Here is a 22753-nt window from a genome sequence, read left to right as displayed (position 1 = left end):
AAGTCCGCTTAATTAAACAGACTGCATCGTAAATATTTTGCGTACTTTCATTGCTAATAAAAGCAATTAGAGCGTCATGCACCGGAAGAGTCTCTGCGTAGTCAAAGCCGTAGAAAATGCTTTGACCTACGTGTCCACACTATTGCCATGCACAACTTCAGAATTCTTTTGTCACTTCAGTTGCCTGCTGCGTTGTGCGGACTCTTATGTAAATTGGTGTGGGTTCGTCAACCTCTGCGTTTGCTTCCGTCCATCACCCTTTATGTTATGTAGCACATAATGAAATAGCACACGCAGAGACTTTCAACATCACGAGTGTTGCCGAAGATTTGACTGGTTCTCGTTCATCGGTTCATTGCACAAGGATGCAGGAACAACTTTTGTCCTGCAATTGGAAAATAGTGTCATTTAATACCCAGCTCTTTGACTACACCCAATTTCATCGTTCTTGTTCGTTAATATTGCTCAGAAAGTCATATTCTTCATAAAGCTACAAACAAAAATATAAGGCAGTATTTGAATTTTGAGTTTGAACAATCCAGTGACACCTTCTAGTATTGGAAATTTACTTATTCATTCTGCCGCGTCTGTGTAAATAACAATTCAGGACCATATTAATAACAATGAGCATTTGTTCCATTTTAATATCAATATAGTCCTCTCTCTTATAGCTTCCAATCTATTTCTCATGTATGTATATATTTTTGACTTGGCTATGTATATATGTATATTGACATGAGCTTACGCACATGATATGTGCGTATGCATGTGTGAGTTTGTGTTTTAAGTCCACTTTATGCACACATAGGCTAATCAGGACTGGACCTACAGTTTAAAGTGTGATACGAACCACTATGTGCCTCCACCGGCTATTGAACCCGAGACCTCATGATTGTAAGGAGACGACGTCAGTACTACACCATCATGGAGGCCCATGTATGTATATATATGTGTGTGTGTCTACTCTTTCTACAACCCTAACCCCTATAACACGTATAATAAATACCTGCTTAATTTCATTCTTATGAAAATGTGAGGCCGTGCTCAACACTGCAGGGAGCCTCCCCGATGGCGTAGTGGTAGCATCGTCGCCTTGTAATCAAGGGGTCCCGGGTTCCATACCCGGTGGAGGCATATAATGGTTCGATTGGATTGATTTGGTGTTTTTAAGTCCACTTTGTGCTCAGTAAGGCTAATCGGGACTGCACCTACAGTTTAAAGTGGGATCCGAACCACTATGTGAGTCCACCGGGTATCGAACCAGGGGACACCTTGATTACAAGGCGAGGACGCTACCACTGCGCCATCGGGGAGGCCATATAGTGGTTCGGATCCCACTTTAAACTGTAGGTCCAGTCCCGATCAGCCTTACTGTGCATAAAGTGGACTTAAAACACCAACTCAATCAATCAATTAGAACCACTGCAGGAGATAACGGAACGACTAGGTGTACCCTGTATGAGCAGCTTCTCTGAGAAGTGGCATTTGAAGCAACCACATCTTTGAGTCTCTAATCGAAGTGCACCTCACGCTGCAAGAGAAGGTTTGTGACGTACGAGAGGTAGGAGTGTTGCAAAAATCGACTTTGAATGTTCGCCAAACACAGTTTGCAGGGTCATTTTTCTTTGCGCTACGTTGACTGCATCAATCGAACGGATGGTAGGGCTGACATGAAATGACAGGCTGGCGTCCGTCTAGATTTCATCATCTAGTTTCGAGACGTACATTCCCGATAGGCCCAAGAAATATTGTTGGAGGTATTTATGTCGTGAAACCGCGCAGATGATCTTCGAGCCCGGGTTCGAATCCCGGTAAGGTATTGTTGGTTGCATTCTCATCCGCTTCATAATCGTCAGTTATTCCGAGCGTCGTTATTTACATAACATGTGCATGCGAATGCTTATTTACCGGAAGAGAGAGAAAAAAAGAAAGAAAAAAAAACACGCTGAGTGCTGAATGATAGGATAATGTCCCTTGCCTTCCACACTTTTATAGCAGTCATCCTTTCCCAGTCCCGTCGGTGCCATTCGGATGTGAAAACACTCTTGTTTGGAGTGGTTAGGGTTTCCTACCATCAAAGTGAGTGACCGAAAGGACTTTCCTGTTAATTGATCATCTGAACAAATTGCCCGCAATTGGCAGCTATCATTTGCATCCAGGTGTGAATAGCTCACACAAACGGAAGCCTCTATTCCCACCTCCAGTAACGTGCACGCAACTATGTGATTTTAGATAGCTGGTTCATTTCAAAGAATAGCATTTTGAAGCAAGCTCAAGAATCATCGTTATTTTCATGATTTTTTTGGCCTTCATTGTGTGGTGGGTATCATAATTTTTTGGTACAGAGTTCAAATCCTAATCATGTGCATTTTAAAAAGAAACTTCATTGTTAATCCACACCGTCCAGATTAATTTCAAGAGGTAAAACGCTACGTAAAATAAGAGTATATGAATGTAATTTCTTTACCAATAAAAAAGTTATTTGTAGTAATAATAATAAAATAAGTATAAAGCGGAATATTTGTAGGGATAATGGGAAGATTGGGGATAATTAGTTGAGAGTAAATAGCGGACAAACTTGTAATAGCAGACTGTACGATATTAGCAGTTGATTTCCTAACGGTTATACATAAGTGTTGAATGTTCATGCTTTTGCCTGGAATAATGAAGGCCTACTTAGATATATCTATGTGCTGAAGATATTTCTATTTTGACGTCCATTGCAATTGTCTCAAGATAAATCAGGAAATGAGTTAGCTTTGTGTGTGAGCTTGGTCTACATCAAACTGTGGAATGAAGCTCCTCTTGAAATTCGAGCCAGCTTGAATGCTATCACATTTCCGACTTATACGAATAGTATTGTGGCTACCAAGGCTTAGGGAGCATTTTGTAGATATCTTCGGTTTACTTCAAGGGGGAAAAATCTGTTTACTTTCATCTGTGGACTTTATTTCTAATTAGGGTTGTTCCTATGAAAAACATGCCGGTCTTTCCTTACCATTCACGTTGTGCGCTTTACACTTTGATTTGACTTTCCAAATTTTCTTCAGAGTTTGGGGCTTTGGGTTCGAATCGAGGAAACTTCACTGTTTAACTTTTATTGCTTTCGACCTTGAATCTCCAGTTAACTATGGCTGTTCTCCAAGCATTTGTTTTCTTCTGTGCTTTTCCTTCAGCAGAAATGAACTACCAAAAATGTGCTCAGTCATGCACACCTTTTTTTTTTACTTTAGATTGCTCCATTTAAGTGGTAGATTCTCCGAAATGATCCCTAAGAACATACGAGAAGCCCAAGTACATAAGTTCTCATTGCCCATTTACCCAGCACTGGCTCTTGGATTTCATCTTTTGGCTTCTCCCCTCCCACCAAAGACATGTCAGAGTGAATTTGCTCCTTGTCGTCAGCGAGAACGTCTGAAGCCATTTCCGGACAATGAATTGTCACTAATGGAAAATTCCTGATCGACTCTTAACTCATCAGAACTTTCCCCAGCTTAGATTACCTTGCATCATCCTCTCCCCGGCAAGATGATGCAGCAAGAAACCCCATGACTGATTGGCTCGAATTGCCGCCATGTTTGCGAAGCTAGGCTGTGAAAGCAGACGTGGCTTGTGCCTTGCTGTTCGCTGGTCAATTTATCTTGGGCTACGCCTGCGGCAACTCCTGTTTTCGACAGGTCAGCAACCAAAAAGAGCGCATTAACATAAAAACGGTACATGGCAAGTTCTCCGGTTTTTATGCCAATGGGAATGCGCATGAATTTTTCTCTGATAATTCTGAAATATTCATTCCGGCGTTGGCAAACTGAAATATCAACTCTATTCCTCCCGAGCACAATGCACCCCTAAATCAAAGATGCTATGCTTGAAAATTTCGACCGTCTCTTGTGTTTTCAGCGATGCGACGTAGTGGTTCGAATCCCACTCTAGGTCCAGTCCTCGCTAGACTATCTGTGCAAAGAGTGGTTTTAAATCATACGTTTTGCTCACTCTTGATTGTCGTCGTGGTTCCTTTAGCGGTGAACAATGCTGCACTTCATTAGAAATGGGTGAATCCCAAAGTCGCTTTCTTCAGGGACATTTCCGGAGATCGTCTACCCCTGGAATCGAACCCGGATCTCCCGTGTGGAAGTCAAGCCCCACAGAGTGAACCACCGCAGTTCCAAAAGGATTTTATTGAGGAGTTTATATTTTACTGTAAACTAGATTTAAGTTTCATAATATTTCAGACATTCAATAATCTTATAGTGAGTTTGACTGTGTGTACTATTTTTGATTGACATATCAGATTGGTTAGTGACTATCACACCACTTCTGACAAGGAGAATTTGAATTCTTTACGTTAAAGGGGTTTACATACGTGTATTTTCTTTTCCAAGTTAACAAATTCTTTATACTGAATTAAATGTATCTAGGTTTTCACATTTGCCTGTTTAATTTCTTCCATATTAATAAAAAAAATCGGGCCCACCTCCGTGGCAGAGTTGTTAACAAAGTGCGTTACGACGCAAGGGGACTAAAGTTTGAATCCCGGCCTGGGCATAATTGTTCTTTGTTAGTGTCCCTTCATCAATTTCATCATATCATCGCTCATCCTCATCTTCGCGATAAGCCAAAAGTGTCAGAAAAGCAAAGCAAAATAAACCACACCATCATAATTGTATTCGTTATTCGTGTATTGTTGTGTTGTATGTATATGTTCGGACTAGGTGTGACCTTAGAGGATGTACAGTATGCCATATCTCCATTTAACCTTTGTTGGTGTAGGCGTTGATAAAATCAACGATTTGCCTCTCCGCTGAGTTACATGATGTAGTACATTGTACGGTAGTGCAATTCGCCAATTGCTTTACAACTATGGGATTGCGCAATAATAGTCCCGAGCGGAACCTATTGTATTCAAGCTGCAAATGGTCACGATAAAGGGGATGTGGATTGAATAGTTTCTGGCACCGGAGATGGAATTCAGAACATTCGGATTAGATTGGCGTGGCTGTCAGGTCGATTGTTCTGGTGTTCGATAACTGTGGGAGAGTGTGGCATGCGGTGTTTTAAACCTGTGCAATAATAGAAGTTCATATTCGAAGAATCAAAACCTCTGTCTATTGTCGTACAGCAAGCAGGATGCTCGATCAGATGCGGTAACACCAGAAGGAACCTTGCATGCACTCGGAATGTAATCTATTATTTCATCCGCACGCACGATTTTGTACCAGCACCACTTGAACCTATAAAATATGATGTGGTACATTACGGTTGTTCCAGAGACTTTGTTCTGGAATGTGTAGTACCACTTTCTCTTTCGTTGTCTACATATTAATAATTAGGAATTAATCATTATTTGTCACTGAACTGCCGTTCTCTTATAACAATCTGTTTAATGTGAAAGTTCGAATATTCAGAAAGTAATAAAAGAGAAATTGATGTCTGGGCTTAATAGCTCTGTAGATGAATATGTTATAGTTATATTAAAGTTTTAAAAGTTTTGAAGATTAAGTCCATTTCATCGTCCTTTCAGTTTCTTCATTTCAGCCTTTTTGCACGTGCATTTTATCTTATTTTACGTCTCTTTTTATGCCTATTTGGCTAATGGCAACGATGAAGATGAATAATGTGTAGATGAGAACACAGAAATAACATAGCAGAGACTCGAACCCGGAACCTTTGGTGACAAGATTGAGAGTTGAACAGTCTTACACCGAGCCAGCCAATGTTGTTGGTTTGGTGAATGTTTATTCGGTGGGAAATAAGTTATCAATGGAAATGTACCTTTTCTTGAATGTAGTGAATGATACACTGTTCTGAATTGAATGAGCATTTTTTTTAAAAAATAATATTTTTTTACTTATTGCGCGGCGATGAGACTTTAGAAATGCCAAGTACGACACATAACAGATCAACATACCTCTCGTATACATCCTTTTTCCATTGTTGTCCCATGTCAGACACATGCAAGGTTGAATTATATACAACTCTTTTGTCACCGTTAAATGCACAGTTGTAGCCCTTGCAGCACAAGATGAGTGAAATGCTGAGACTGAGATGGAATGCTCGAGATGGTTAACGTTATTCAATTGGAATGGACACCAAAAACTGATTCGTCTTGTTTGCATTAAGTATTGCTAATGAGATGTTATTCTCCTACACTTTCGCAAATCTTGCATGGAATCCTTTTAATTGTGACGAATGAAACTTCAATCGTAATTGCACATACTCATTGTCTTATACTTCCTGCTGTATTTAATTCTCTACAAATAGGTTCAATGTTTTCAGATGATACAATTTCTTTACTTATCCGCACGGAAATAATTCACACACATACACATACACGATGTATGTGTGTACATATATGTGTGTGAGTGTGTAACTCTAACATATCCATTAGTTAGAACTGTTAGAACTATGAACGATAATTTATACCTATAAGAGAAACACAGTCTTATCTCGTACCCCTGTCGACAGCTAGTACAAGTGATGCACAGTAGAGCACGGCAAATCAATTCACAGAGATGGGAATATTCGTAATACTTTTTGAAGATGTTAAATTGAAGTTTTCTTCGTGGAACCTACATCGTAGAAGTGCTTGCTCAGAAATCGAAACCGTGTCCGTTATTTACAAGGCTATAATTTTCAGGTTCTCATTCGACAATGTGAACCATGGTTCTTTTTGCAAGTTTTCGAGTATTGGCGGACGGTAAACTTAGACATCCATCAATTGGTTTTGCATCCATCATTGTCCACTATTGATGTAAACCGAGCATGCCAAACTCGCCGCCCTCTACTCACCATTCGTCATTGTAGCACACTTTGGTCATATATATTTTCCACATACATAATTGCACTAATTACTTCTTATTGAAACTAGCCCCGACTCGTATTTACTTTACAAAGTGACTGGCATATTTGTTCATAAACCTGCGCATCCTGATTAAAATTACCGCATTGCATTGTTTAGAACAAGTGTATGATCTGATGTAATGCATTCGCCATATTCTACTATAAAAACTTAGAAAGCATTTTGTATTTATTTTAATGAATTTAACACTGCTTTTGTCATTTCATTAGTTTGCTTATTGTAACATGAAGTCGACATTTTTTTTCAAAGGAGCATCGTATTTTTCTTGAAATATAATTAATGAATGAATTATTTGTTTCAATTTACTTCGCTTTTCTGCCACTTTTGGCAAATTGCGAAGAGAAGATGAATGGTGATATGGATGAAGGGACAATCACAAACACGTATGGACGACACAAGCCTCATAGAAGATTATACTGGCTGCGAGTTCAGGCACCAGAGCTTCGTTAAACTATTAAAACGCACCCAAGTTTTTGAAATATAGGGATATATTTTCAAACAACTATTTACATTAATAATAATAATAACAAGGTATTTTAGATGCGGGCCACACAATTTTAGTTTGATAATTAAAATTTCTTACATAAATTTTGAGTTCTAGATTGCTGATGTAAATTTTTCTCTTCTCCACGATAATAGTTGAAATGTTTGTTGTACTATGAAAATACTCTCCTCTCTGAAACAGACCTTAGTTGTGTTCCTTTCCATACACAGCGGTCCTACGCAGCAACACGTGCTGTATTGCTAGGTTTGGTTCGTTATATCGGGAAAGGCACAACCGAATTACCGCTACAGCCGGTGCCGTACGTTCCATGAATATTACGTATGTGAAGGTAAGAATGTCCCCCGGTCAAACACTCTGGGTGGATCTCTGCAACAAAGCATGAGAATACCCAAAAGAGGCTTCAGGGCTTGCGTGTTTGTGACACACATCCGGTGTCGAGTAGGTAGTCGGGTTGGAATGCTTGTTTTGCATGAATCCTCTTGCAGAAGGGCCACGGAGTGAACTGGATCTAATTACTTTGCTCCTGCCGGTGTCCTACTGGCATGACCAATTTAACAACGTTGCCGCAACGTTTCTTGACAGCTGAGTTCAGAAGTGGTGAAGTGTGCCCGAGGCGTTTATTAGACGCTTGCACAAGGTCTTTTGAGCAGTTTCCATCCTGGAATTTTGATGTTGGGCAATTGTAGTTCAGCTCCCTGGCAATTCCTCTTCTATGTCGCATGTAAGCTGCTAGTTAGCGCGAGTTAATTAGTGTGCGAGACCCAGCGAAGGATATGGAAGACATTCCTTTTCGGTAGTATCACAAATTTGAAAATCACTTGGATCATTGCCATTTGTTGGAAAGTAGATGCTGTTTTCTTATTTTCCAGAGCTCGTTATGTGGTAGATTTTCAATCTCAAGACCAACGTTCCCGGGGTCCATTTCATGTAATCACCACTCATCCTCAACGTCGCAATTGAATAAAAGTGACGGGGTGTAAGGGGTGACCTTCCACGTAGTACACCCAAATGTCAACCTCACTTCCACGTTAGTGCACCCTGGACTTAAGACTAACGAGGCTCTGGCGACTGGCCCCATGGCCAGTATAATTTTGTTTGTATTGTCCTGTTCTTTTGTCCTTATGTGTGCTGAGTGCCCCTTTACAGCCTCAGCTTTTAACAGAAGTCAGAACATTTTAAATTTTTTAGTTATGCAACGATAGAGTTGTTATTTGTAATGGTAAGGGGCTGGCCCCCGTATACTGTGACGGGAGCAAAATAGCCTAAGTGCTGACGCTCCCAAAATTTTAAATTCAAATTCTAGTCAAATAAAAGTGACAGAAAAGCAACGTAAAAGAACAAAAATGAAAGCCCAAATGTTGAACTGAGTAGTTTTCTCAGCGCACTAGAACGCCATGGGTCCCGGGTTCAAATCCCGGCCTAGCCGTGCGTGTTCTTTGTGAGTGTCCCTTCAGCAATTTCATCTCATCGTCGCGATTATTAAAGATGGAAGTAAAGCGACGTAAAATAGCAAGAATACAAACGCAATTTTAGATATAATTCTTGAAGCTTTCCTGGCGGCGAATATTGAAGAGGTTTTCTCGGGCAATCAGCCAGGTGATTTCGGGAAAGGCTTCGGAGCTTTCGAGAGCTAACGTCACTCTCATTTACAGGGAATGAGAGTGACGTTAGCTCTCGAAAGCTTGGAAGCCTTTCCGGAAATCACCTGGCTGATTGCCCGAGAAATCCTCTCGAATTATAGATGTTAAATTTGAAAATATTCTAAAGACAGCCGCAAAGATAATAGTAGTTAATTTGTGCATTGCTATCTTTACCCACTGTTCATGTATGTGGTACTGCTATGCTGATGAATAAACGGGAAGATGAAAAAATGGGTGCTATTTTCTTTGCAAACATCTAACGGTTGTTGATTTTGTGCCCATCTAGATTCCCCCGACTGGTTCATATTTATTTTCTTTAATTCGTCATTTTTGTTACATATACCTGCAGCTATTGAAATACGGTGATGATATTTTTCTTGGTTTGCGTCGCATCGATGAGTTTGATTGTACACTTTATGCACAGAAAGGATAGTCTGGACTTCAAAGTTGGATCCGAATCACTATGTACCTCCACCGGGTACTGAACCCTTGATTACATGGCAAGAACGTTACAACTAAGCCATTGAGGAGGCCCACGTCACAGCGATTAGGGTGGTAAGGTAAAGTGTGTCTTGCACAGAGCAGCGTGCCTTGAAGGCACATTTAGGGAATGGGGGGGTTCTCGATGTCGTTCATTTTGGAGGTGATATGATCAGCACCACGATTAGGGTGGATGGTTAATAATAAATGAAATTGAAAGACAAATTCGCAGAGGAAAGCTAGGGTAGAACTCGAATCCGAAATCTTCGCTTACGAAATTGTGAGTACACGTTATGTAATTCTTCTTTGTAGCTGATCAGTGGTGATTGATTCATGTTGATTTGTTGGCCTTTTAACCACTGTTTTTACTGTGGTTTGCATTGGTTAAGTCTAACATGTTCAGCAGATGTGGTGTCTAGACTGCTATGATATTGTTATTCACTATATTAAATTTAGTAATATTTGCAGAAGTTCTCAGCGCAGGAGATTTCAGAACTTAATTTCGTGCTCCTACAGACTTCAACATTGGAAGCATGCACGTTCTTGGTAAAAGTCATGATGCAATATAATCAGTACAGAAAAATAAAATGGACAATCGCGTTTATGTTTCAAATTTATGACATTCCAAATCGCCGTAGAGGCAGAAAGGCGTTTCTTCCTTCAGATATATTATTGACTCAGAGTGAGAACCATGATCTCATCACTCGTTTTGCATTTCGAAGAACACTGTGGTCGTTGAACGTTGTTCCAAGAAACAATGCCAGAACGGCCGCAACTTGAACTTCACAGACATATACATGTAGTTCGTCTAGTGGATAATTTCTTTTGATTTCAAGGTAAGGAAAGAAGAGTTCCTAGGTAAAAGTAGGTCTCATTTGGAGGATTCAAAACTGTGCGAAGACTTCTTGCGTCGCGCTCGGCGAAAGGATTCTTTGCTTTCACTGAATCATCCTTTCCCTTCGAGGCATTACTTCGCTCTCCACAGCTACTCCGCCACATTTCATTCTGCCTACGTAACGTCTGCACAAACTTTCATTTCGAAATTCTTAACGCCTGATCGATCTTACGAACCAACGGGTTCCCTCTGGTGTCACCTCAGGAAGGTCGGAGTTTGACCTTTCGGGTAGACGTCCTTGGATGACTTTCTGCATCCTTTCTTGTTTAAAGCAACATACTAAGGAGAGAAGTAAATATATTGTATTGGGAATTTATTGGCCAATTTAGCCTTACCCTTGCCTAAACTCGAACATTACAAGAGAGGTATTAGTGGAAAGTTAAGTCAGGGTAAAAACTAATGTTCTTGCACTTCTTCATCTTCTATTGATTGATTTGGTTTATTTTACTTCGCATTTCTGTCACTTTTGGTTAATTGCGAAGATGAGAATAAGTGATGACAATGAAATTGATGAAGGGAAATACAAATGAACACCAATGCCCAGGCCGGGAACTCTGGCGTCGTAGTGCGTCCATACCCACCGTGGCCGGCAAGTCAACTTCGAAGAACCCGTATGCATGCTGGGGTATAAGGGGTGACCCTTTGTGAAGGCAACCACATGCTATCCTCTATTCCACATAGTACACCCTATAGTGTATTTTACAGACTAACGTGACTCTGGCGTGTGAATTCACATCCAGTAAAATCCTCTGTGGACTTGCGTTGTGTCCTGTTCATGTGCGTTTGTAATTTTCCCTTCGTCCATTTTATCTTATCACCATTCATCCTCATCTTCGCGATTAGTCAAAAGTAGCAGAAAAGCCAAGTAAAATGAAACAATTGATCTAAACGCATACGTGATAAAATGAAACTATAAGTTCCAATTAGACGAAATGAACTACACTGCATTCATGTAATTGAAAGTCGCAATCATGCATGAATATAATGTTCTTTCCTGGAATTCACTTACCCCTTGGAGTCAGAAGAAGTATCTTAACTTCTATATAAAGCTGATTAAGGTCTGTAGCGAGAATTAACTTGCAGGGAGAACCGGGTCTAAAACGCCACATTTCTTTGAGACAAACTTCATACGCGAGTATTTACTAAGAATTAAATTCAATTGATTTAGTTAACTTTTTTTGCCACCCTTGGCTGATCGCAAAGATGATTGATTGTATGGTACAGGGACACTCGCAAGGAACACCCATACCCAGGCCGGGATTCGAACTCGGGACCTCTGGTGTCGTAGCGCGCCCTGTTAAGCACTCCGCCAAGGAGGTTGGCTAAATTCAATTGACCTATGATCACACTATAAAGCCTTGTTTCCGTGTTTAATAAAACGCTCAAAATGCTAACCAAGGCAGAATTTATTGTCAAATAAACACAACAAAAACGTGATTTTTCAACCTTATTGCAAGGTCTTCTTCAGACTCTGAACCAAATTCAAATGAAAATCAATTGACCCATGTGAATTTCGCAAATGTGAAATTTGATTTCAATATTTTGAAAAATCATAGGCGTTTGCAAGTTTCGTTGAGATTCCCTACTGACAAGTGCAATTTTGCTAAAAAGTTAAGTCCGCTAGAATTCCTTGGGAACGCTACTGACCCTCAAGTGCAGAGGCTTGCTTTTGCTCTCAGCAACGTTGCACGTTGCTCCGCTACGGCTGCAGCAACGATTGCGCTACTTTGTGGTGTTTACGCAATTTCACGGCGAGGAAAAAAATGTGTACAGGGAGAGAACATAAAAGAGCAAGGAAAATGATTACGGGACGTGTTGCTCCGGTGCTAAGTGGATGACCCGGCCCTTTGGAAGCGAGAGTTGTGCCACGCAAAGCAAAGTATCGAGATGACCAAACGAAGTGGGATAGCGTTCGTAGGCATCTCTTCGCTGGAGGAGGTCTTATTTCTCCCTCGAATTACGCGTGAAGTTGCAGCTAGAAAGAAGGGTCCTACCTTTCGATTTCTCGCTACGAGATTAGGTAGCTTAGCGAGGTTATTTCTTTTTTCAGTTCCTAACACAGAAACTGAATTTCCGACTAAGCCGTGTTAAGGTCGTTAAATACAATAAGACATGATGAAAGCGGGGCTCACGGCCAATGGATCAATCCCATTGCTGCTCCAACTAAGAAAGATTCCGTACTATCATGAGTTGCACGAATTTCTTTGAAAAAAAAATCACACCCAGGACTGCATTTCGCAGACTAACGAGGCTCTGGCGTCTGGACTCAGTCACTATAATTATCTGTGGAACTTGTGCTGAAAGGGTGTGTCTGTTGGGGGGGGGGGGTTTCTGCTCATATGCGTTTGTGATTGTCTTGGCCTGGGCATGGATATTCATTCTGAGTGTCCGTTCTTCAATTTCATCACTTATCCTCATTATCGCGATTAGCCAAAAATTGGTAGAAAAGCGATGCAATAACAAAAATAATTTCACCGAAGACACAAATACACACACTACTTATTTGATAATTGTTACAGATGCAAACGGAACTTCTGTATTTATTGTTTTTTCAATGTGTCTTGTTGATTGACAGAATTTTGCTGAATTAGAAGGCATGTAACTAAACGCACGTCCATGAAAATAGACGGCTGAGCAGACTTGCGCTGGTGCCATATATTGGAGAAGAAAAGCGAGGGCGGGACAAAAGTCTCTGGTTCCCGCGCACTGTGTGTCAACGTCAACCGGGCTGAGTTGCCTATACCCTGTCAGAGCTAACTGTAAAGCAGGGCCACGCATAGCGGCAAAGGATGAGGAGATCGAGTAATGAAAGCGCAGCGTTGCCAACTGTACGATCCTGACCGTACATGTAGGGAAATTTCATGGCATGTACGGACGTATGGTCCAGACCTTAGTCCGTACGGTAAATGCACGGCTTATCAAAATTTCCACTTGCTGTTTTATCCCTAATATTTCCCTAAGAAATTTTTAAACCAAGCTTACGGACCTGGAGACAAAAATACGGTCCGTACGGTATTTTCACTTGCAAAGTTTGCAACACTTACAGAGCGAAGCAGGGAAATCGGGTAACTCCAGTCGCACATTACGCAATCCCGTTTCTCTCACTGTTCATTGGTGGAGCCGTCCCGCATCACTACTTGCGCAGAGACTTGTTCTCGTTCCCCTGGTCTACAGTTAGCTGATACAGGGAATAGTTCGATCGTCTGACCGACCCCTCTCCGGGGCATACAGTTGTCATCCCTGACCTTTCGAGCAAATATTTGCTGTTTATATCACATGGATTAGAAAGAGCACTGTACAACGAGATCATTCTTTGAAACCCCCGAACATATGGGGGTTGTGCTTCGGCGTGACAACAGCGCGAACTTCTGCCACCCGCCTAATTTCATGGCCGTGCGTTTAGTGACTATGCCAGTGAAAAGTGATCGGAGAGGCAGGTGGAGAGTTACAGTGAATGTACCCCTAAATACCTTACAAACATGCATATGTATTCTAAGGGAGCATTTACTTATGTGCAATTTTTTTTCGAGGTGGGGTAGTGCGTATAGGAGCGTACTGGCCGATCCTGGGGAAAGAAAAGCAAGTGCGTTACGTTATTTTTGCTGAGGTATTCTTGGTGGTGGTGGGGACGAGGTATATACGCTCATACGTTAACTGTTCATTAAACCCATATTTATTGTAACTGACGTACTGCGATAGCAGATTTCTGAAATTCCTGCATCAAGTTCTCATCACGAGAAGTTTGCACGAACTTGACTCAACGTATCACTTCCTGGGTTATTTACAAAGCGCCGTAACAAACGACTGGATTTTTTTCTTCGGGTAAAAACTACATGGCATTCGTGATGCTGACGGCCTACTTCAATTTCAATTGTTCATGGGTGACAACCCAAGACTTTTTATTTTCGCACAGGCCTCTTCGTTGACTCTTCTTTTCATTCCTCCTCATATTAACTTCCCTGAAGGGTAGGCCACGTCCCGTTAGATAGAAATTATGCATGGGTCGAGCGTCATGTTCTGGTAGTAACGTGCAGGATTCTGAAGCGACAAAGGCATTAAGAAGCTCTCTATTTGCAGATGTTTCTGCTTTTATTTCCTTCCTTGTTGCTGATGTTCGCTCTCGCAAAATTGATGATAACGGTTTTTTGACAAATTTTAAAAATCTGAAAATTCAGATTTATGTTTAAAACCTTTCTGCCTGCACCATACTAAAATTTCATCACAATCGGACGATTTAGAGATTTTTTTTAAAAAAACGATCGTTTGCAAAACTTAAATAAAAACTGTCCTTTTTTGTTCTCACTACGATTAAAAATATAAGGCATAATCGAAAAACAAAATTAGTTAGCATAGATTAATTCAGAATTGTATAAGCTAAATTTTGATGTAACTCGTATTTTTGTAGGTCTACTGGTTAATTTGTAATTGTAGTCTAAACTCGAGTATCTATCATTTTTAATCCGACAGTAGGCAGAATTGTTAGGTTAGGAGGGCCAGTTTTAGAGTTCTTAGCATTTAGTTTTAGCTTTTGGTAGAAGCTGGGTGTGCTCAGCGTCGTAACGCGCCACGGAAGCCGGCTTCATTTATTGGATGGTGTGCCTTCATTTGTCAGGAGACACTTAAGTAACAACATGTCTTCCACGTAGTACATTTTGGGAACTACAGGGTCCGCCCATTCCCTTAAGACTTCCTTCTCTCATGATCCTCTCGCTTCTCATCGCTCAAGAAGATTCCGGGTTCGATACCCGGTGGAGCCACATTGCACAATGGTTCGGATCCCATCTAAACTGTAGGCTCAGTCCCGATTATCCTATCTGAGCTTAACATTAACTTAGACATTCAATTCGCTTCCCACGCGGTTAAACTAATCGTAAAAAACATTAATTTAATGCACACCAACCAATGACTTGAACGTACAGTCATGGACACTTCTGGGTTGTCACAGTACCATTAGATTCCAGTGTACCATTAGATTCCAGTGTACCATTAGACTATATTGATAAGTCTTTTCAGCGGTTTTCTTCTGTAACCTTCAGCGAAGGCCACGGACCGATCCTAGGAAGTTTTCTTTTTCATCCCACTTCCTATCTTCGCCGTTACGATGAACATAGCAATGCAAATAGGGATAATAAAATTCCAATAAAATTGTGTCTGGAAATCATATTGCTCTGGACTCCCTTGCATTTTTTTAAGAAAATGTAATTTGAATTCCAATATCCGGCATTTCCTGATAATTCCCATTCGCTCTCGTGTCGAAGAATGTTACAGCCGACCTCCCCGCCGTAGTTGGAATCCGTATTTCCTCAATTTATCATTCATCTATATCGTCACTATTAACCCAAATATGTTAAAAAGTGCGATAAAAAAGTACAAGAACAAAAGATGGAATAAGTAAGTTTACATTAGAACCTAATATTTTATTATTAGAAAGTTTTAAAAGCACTTTATGCTCATGTAGTCACTGGACTTAGAGTTTAAAGTGGGATTGGGACCCGAGACCATTGATTACAAGGCAACATCATTGCAACGGCAACATCGGGACGGCTCTGATTTTCTTGTCTGAATATGTGGTATCTACGTCAGAAAATTTACGTATTTAATGCGTACATGTATTTTTTTTAATGTTAAATGCTTCTGTACTAATCGGTGTTAATTGCGACAATGGGGACGAATGGTGAAAGTAATAAAATATAAAAATGAATATAAACTATGAACCTGGAACCCCAGCTTTAGTAGCGTCATACGCTAACCACTCCGCCGCGGAGACTAGTCTGTACTGATTTCACACTTTAATCTTTATATTTTTTATTTATATATATTTTCGAAACAAAATTGTGTTCCCATCTTCGCATACGCATGTTTTCGTGATGTGCTAAATCAGTAAAAATAGTAAATAAAACGAACTTAGCATTCTCACCTAGTAGCAATATTAGACTTTAGTCTAATGATCAGAAAGAGTTTGAACTGGGTTCCGCCTATGTGTTTGTGTGTGGCCTGTTGCTTGTCACGAGAATAAAAATAAGCCTCTACTACCGCAGTGGCTATAAATATTTGATTCTGAAAAGCGCAGCTCTTACGGTATTCTCATAAAACGATAATGTTTATTTCTAGCACTACTGCTACGATGTTCTTGTTACGTCTTGATGTACTTTTGTTTTTAGTTTCCACCGTGTAAAATAAACTTGATTTTGTTCCTTTATGCTCACAGCTGTAGTTTCAACGCAGATAACCTACCCAAAGTTCACACTCAGACTGTTGTTTCCATGGTGCTTAACTTTTGCATGTTGTCCTGCTATGGCAAATATGGGTATTTTATGTCACGTTCTATAGCTAGTTAATAGTCACGATAAGGTTGAGCAGGTGATATGTCAGCGACACAAAAGAGAGTGTTGATATCCTACTGCGATATCTCAGGATTTACTTCATCGAAAGAGAAATCACGGCAAAGAACTGTTATCTATCGGGTAGTACATTTTGTTGATATATTGTCACTAACTTTCTCTGAGCGAATTCAAGTACAAGATTGCCTTAACTATAAAGTCAAAAGCGAGACTTCATTTTCAAATCTGTTTGACGCTATCAGAAACAAACCTCCAGTTTAAACAGGAATTCGAAGCACAGAAATTTGATCATATCTGGAAACCAATCCGGGGCCCCTCGTTTGCAATATTTAAATGATAACTTTCTTCATCACAGAAACCATCTTTTCGTAATAATTAATAATCGACAATTTTATTTTATCGACTATATTCTTGCTACAATTTTTAAAAGTGTACGGCATTAAAAGGAAGAACATGGTTATTATGTATTATTGTGTTTTAAGTCCACTTTATGCACAGTGAGGCTAATCTCGACTGGACCTACAATTTATAGTAGGGTAAGACCCACTATGTGTTCTCCTCCGTGGCCGTGCGGTCTAAGGCGCTGTGCTTTGGGCTCAGACTGCGGGACGGCATAGGTTCGAGTCCACCTTGGTTCAGTCTCTGGGTTCTCGGTCTTTGTATAGGGCCGGTGGCAACCCACCATCGTGAGAAAATTGGGGAGCTACGAGTGAGTAGCGTAATCCGGTCTCTGAAATCTCCTACAACGGCTGAGGGTTCGACGTGCTATCCACACGTCACCCCAATACCGGTTGAAGATCTCCACGCCTCTAGGTAGGATCGTGGGAGGGAGACTTGCAGTTGGGAGATAGGCCCAGGTCCTGTCGAGGGCTGTCGAGCCATGGGTTATTATTTAGACCCACTATGTAACACCACTGGTAACACCAACAGGCATCAAACCAGAGACCCTGCGATTTCAACGCGACGACGCTACCATTGCGCCATCGGGGATTTCACGGACGTTTATTGCACTAAATCAAGATGCAAAAGAGGAAAAGTATTTGAACTAGTTCCTTCAAATTTATCACATACCACTCTAAGTATGTCAGTTTACAACTGTGTATAATTAATACAGTATTGAGAAGTTATTAGATGGTGGATGATATGAAATACGATACAGTCATTGAACTATTTGATTTTAATAAAGAAACGACAGAAATGTCTTTTTTTTTAAATTTCAAGTTTGTACGATCTTGAACATATTGTAAAAAGTAAAAGTGGTTCAAACGAATGATAAAATTAACAGAATCGTCAATAGCTCCACAGAGTACTTCCCCCCATCCAGAAATATTTATACCCCAGAAATATTTTCAGCCAGAGAGGCGTTTGTAAATAACAAAGGCGAACCTCTCCTACAAATACTTCCCTGAAATCTTTTCAAAGGAACTGCACAGAGATTCAAGCTGACGCTTGTAAGTTCTTATCAAACTGCCGGAAAGTTTAATAGGCGCTTTCATCCTGTGATAAATTTCCTTTTCGGAAATCTCAATCGCGCATCTTGATGAGGCACCGAAGTTCTCTATAAGGGCAAGATCTGTCTTTTTGTTCCTCGTCACTGCTAGCGGGTCCTGTTGAATGCAACAAGAAGGTACGCCATACTCTGATACACTACTTTAATTAAACTTCCCGTAAGCACCATGTTTTGTGGCAGAACTCGCCTTAATATTGATCGCGTCAGGAAGAAATAGCCGAGGTCTCTAAAACGAAAGACAATGGATGAGCGTCTTTGAAAGGTCGTAAGTTAGCAGCCATAAGGTAGCTGATGATTCTCTCACACCATCTCTGATCTCGTTTATCGCACTAAGACAAGTAAGACATTTTCAGATATATTTTGCTCTTTACGTTGATTCGTTTCCAAGGTGTTGCTTCCGTTGCAAGTGTGACAAGCGTGAAGTCCACGCGTTGTTATAGTTTTAGTAAAGGCTACCAACCTATCACTTCAACTCCTTGGTTTTGCAAGCTTCCAATAGTTATATGCAACTCTTCAAGTTATAGAGTATATCCTGTAGTTCTTCTATGCCATTTTAAAAATAGTAATATATTTATATTTTCTTGAGACATGTTTTTACATATTTTTAAATAAAAATTACACCAAACAGTCTTTTCGTCCTTTCTAACACTACATCAGGTAGCATTTAATCAGTTTAGCAAAGTTTCTTCTATCGGTTGTCCAAACTTCATCTAAATAATATTTTCTAAGCAGAGTGCCAGTCCAGTTCAGAGAGGAACATCTGGTGAACTGTGCCAAAGAAAAGTTACATCTGGCAAGAATAGTGTTCTTATTTTTCCATGTTTCACTGTTTGATTAAAACAAAATTGAGTCCTTTTATGATACGTCTACTTTATTCACCTAGATAATCAAAAGTCTGTCCCATTTATAATTCCAAGCTCAGCACGGTAATTTTCGTTGGATAACCAACATTTCGACCGTAAAAGTGTCCTGATTTTTCCCCTGAATCAAAGGTAGTGAAGGTAAAACCGCTGGGAAAAAGGAAGCATTGTTTCTGGACCCGCTACTGTTGCAAATGAAATGGAATTTATCTATGACAGAAATCGAACGCTTACCATTGTCATTGCAATTGCTGAATTAACTAGCCTACATTTTCCTCTTCATTCCAGTTTAATTTAAAGCTTACCAGTTTAAATATTTCAAATTTCAATTCTTTTTCTGATACTGGCATAATAATAATAATAATGAACAACATCGTTTTTTCTTAAGACTAAGATATACATTAAAGCTGTGTTTTTGTTTATAATTATAATATTTGACATCATAACTTTTAAAGAATAGTTCAGTCGTTCAAATTTAAACTCATCCGAGGGTCCTATGTAGGAAGCACTTTCTCGCAATTTCCAATTTGAAGTAAAAGAAAAGTTGAAATTTCACATACAATTAATTGTTTTCTTTTCTGTATCCGAATAGGAGACCTCACAGCAGAAAGATATATTTTTTACCTACTTCTAAGCAGAAATCAAGGTTAGGTGTCCAGTATTGGTGACTTTCCTCTAGACTTCTTACGCAAGAATTTAAAAATGCAAGATTATAAGGTAATTCTGGAGGTGAAAAACAATTTTAGAAATTGAAATATTGACTCTTGCTTTCCTACATTCTTACCTCATTGTATACTAATAGCAATAATTATTATTTAAATCTGCACTCTTCACCGTTGCACTGCAGCAATGAAACTTTCTTAAAGAAAAAATACACTATATCGCAAAGAGGAAATAGCTTGCTCAAGTATTTGCTAATTGTGCGTGGTGGTAACACATAAAGGTGCGTGATGTGGACTTTCCATAGAAAGTGGGATATGTAGCGTTCTCATGCAATATGGTATTTTCCTTCCGTGTAATCTGTTGCCGCGGGAATCGCGGGGGGATAAACCGTTTTTGAAAGTTCTCCCTTCCACCTTGAGAAATAAATGTAACGAATTAACTCCTTTTGGCTCGGTATAAAAAGAGAGAAATCAGTGTCATTTGTAGCTAAATGGCAGAAAGTTTTGAGGTCGATCTCTTCTGAATCTTCAGTAAAGATATTGAAGCCACGGCATGCATTAATGGATGTTACGTACCGAGATGAATACGTTACTTGTACTTGGGTCGTAAAAGATTTCGTAATTTTTTTCACGCTAAAAGTCGACGACCTGCTCTATAGTCCAGTGACGAAATTTTTTCGTCCTGCCAATAACGTACTGAAAGTAAGACTTTTTTTTTTATTTTTATGTTCATACCATAAAGTATATCAATTTAGTTAAGCTCATTTTCGTGCCTTGTAGATTCCAATTCGAAGACTATCGAATTACTAAATAAAATAGTATCCTATTTAGATTATAATGATTTCTTTTTATCGTAAAAAGTTTCCCTTTCAAGTTGAAATTTACAAGAAACTTAAACTTGGATATTTTGTTAATTAATGAGGTGGACCTTGAAATTGTTATCGTTTGGCTTAGGCGTAATAAGTAATTTTATTCTTGAACTACTGTAGTTGCACTACACATCTCTAGTGATAAATGGAAATTGTACAACCTATCAACATATTCCTAGGTATAAACGCAGTGTTTTTTCCGGTTCATTACATAAATAATATATAAAAAGTATGTGCTAGCTTCTTGCTTCATTACAGAATGGAAAGTTTAATCTCTTTTGCAAGCACTTCACGCAGCCGATATTGATTTCCACCAAAGCTCTCGACCAGTATCCTTGCATTCGGTATCTTGCAGAAAAATTGTATTTGATCGTCGTCTTCATTTAGTTACCGCTCTTTCTAGATAGATATTAAAATCTAGAATCGTTTATTTCTCATTATTTAAAACAAACTTAGTTTATGCAATATCCAAGGGTAGTAAATACCAATTATGGATAAATCGTTGATTGTAATTTCCTTATTTTATTTAAGTACGTTACTTTCTTGGAATCTCAGTGATGAGATCGAGAATGATTTTGTGAAATTTATGAACATACACGTGCTAGGATCCAAGTAAATAGAACTAAATCGTGAGTAAATGCTTTAATTTATTTCATACATCCATCATTCATTCTCCTCGCGTTTAATTGATATATGCCAATAAAGGAAATTACCAAAAGAGTAATCGATTTGAACTGTTGAAGTTTTATTTTTCTTTCAGACCTTCGTGTGTATATATATACATATACCTACATAATCGAAAGACATAATGTGCCACTGGAGAAGCATCGTTGTGTCTCATATTATTGCTGTCATTTTCTGTCAACTGAGAAGGTGCACGAACCAATCCACACCCAAACTTTTTAATGAAAAATCAAACCTCTCTCACTGATTTTTTTTTCCGCGTTCAAAAACCTGGAGTGGCAAGTGAGGGGAAGGGGCGACATGAAATATTCAACTAACGAGAAGGCTACAAGGGTTCCAATTGGTCTGCATTGATCGTTAATTCTGATTGAATTTGTCCTCAATCATTTCAGGCGGAGGAAAGAACTTTCGCCTTTCAGAAAGGGTACAGATTTGGCATTCTCTTTCTGTGGTAGTTTAAGTTCTCCAGTCTTCAATTATCCCTGTCGTGGTTAAATTAACGTATCATTGAGTTATCGTGCAGCCGACGCAAATTGGGCAAATTGTTCTATCACCTTGCTGAATTCCTTTTTATGATGCATTGCGAGATTAAATATTTTACAAGAAGAGCAAAAAAGCAGAGGACAATGTTTGATCCTTACTTTAAAATAAATAAAAAAGATGAAAGGGGCATAAAATATATGCCAATAACGGAAACGTTCCCCGCTCCTGTAAATCGAATGCTTAACCGAACAATCAAGTAACAGTAGTAATAGAAAAAAAACTGTGTGCAATACGTTCCAGGGATGTTGAAGCAATTAATTAATAACCAGTACGTTTGTGGCACACTGTCAGATTTGTTTTTACTTTTTGTAATTCATTTATATTTAGCCGTCCTCCATGGCGGAGTGGTTAGCACAGCGAGCTACGACGCTAGAGATCCCAGGTTCAATTCTCGGCCTGGGCATGGGTGTTGATAAGTGTTCCTTCATCAATTTCATCATATCGTAACTCATCCTCATCTTCGCGATTAGCCAAAAGCAGAAAGCGAAGTAAAATAAACGAAATCAATCAATAATTTATATTTAGTGCTCTATACTCAGGATGCAAAATAACGAGAGAAGAGGGGATGGAGGGGAGGATGTCGAGGAATTACTACAAGACTGAAGTAACGGTGGCAAAGAGTAAAATAAAAAAAATCATCATCACCCAGACATAATTTTTATATCCGCGTAACAATATAATAGCGTATTTGTAACCAGTCAGTCAGTTAAATTTTCAAATGTATTTTACTTATGCAAGTAGTGATAACTTAGCCTCCTTTTAATCAAGAATCACGGGTTCGATACCCGGTGGAGACACATAGTCCTTCGGATCTCACTTTAAAAGTCCAGTCCCGATTATCCTATTGACTCCCTTAAAGCAAAACATTTTGAATTGGACGTGAAATATATAACACATAAGTTTGCATT

At 39.5% G+C, this 22753-nt stretch overlaps 1 protein-coding gene across 2 annotated transcripts in view; it reads left to right on the top strand.

The window, feature by feature from the left end:
* LOC145984158 (uncharacterized) overlaps positions 1 to 22753 on the top strand; it is a 171796-nt gene that overhangs the window by 17928 nt on the left and 131115 nt on the right. The window lies entirely within an intron of this gene.

Source organism: Lepisma saccharinum, chromosome 2 (genome assembly GCF_977018435.1).
Source record: "Lepisma saccharinum chromosome 2, izLepSacc3.1, whole genome shotgun sequence".
Lineage (NCBI taxonomy): Eukaryota > Metazoa > Arthropoda > Insecta > Zygentoma > Lepismatidae > Lepisma > Lepisma saccharinum.
This window is presented reverse-complemented; position numbering and strand designations above follow the sequence as displayed.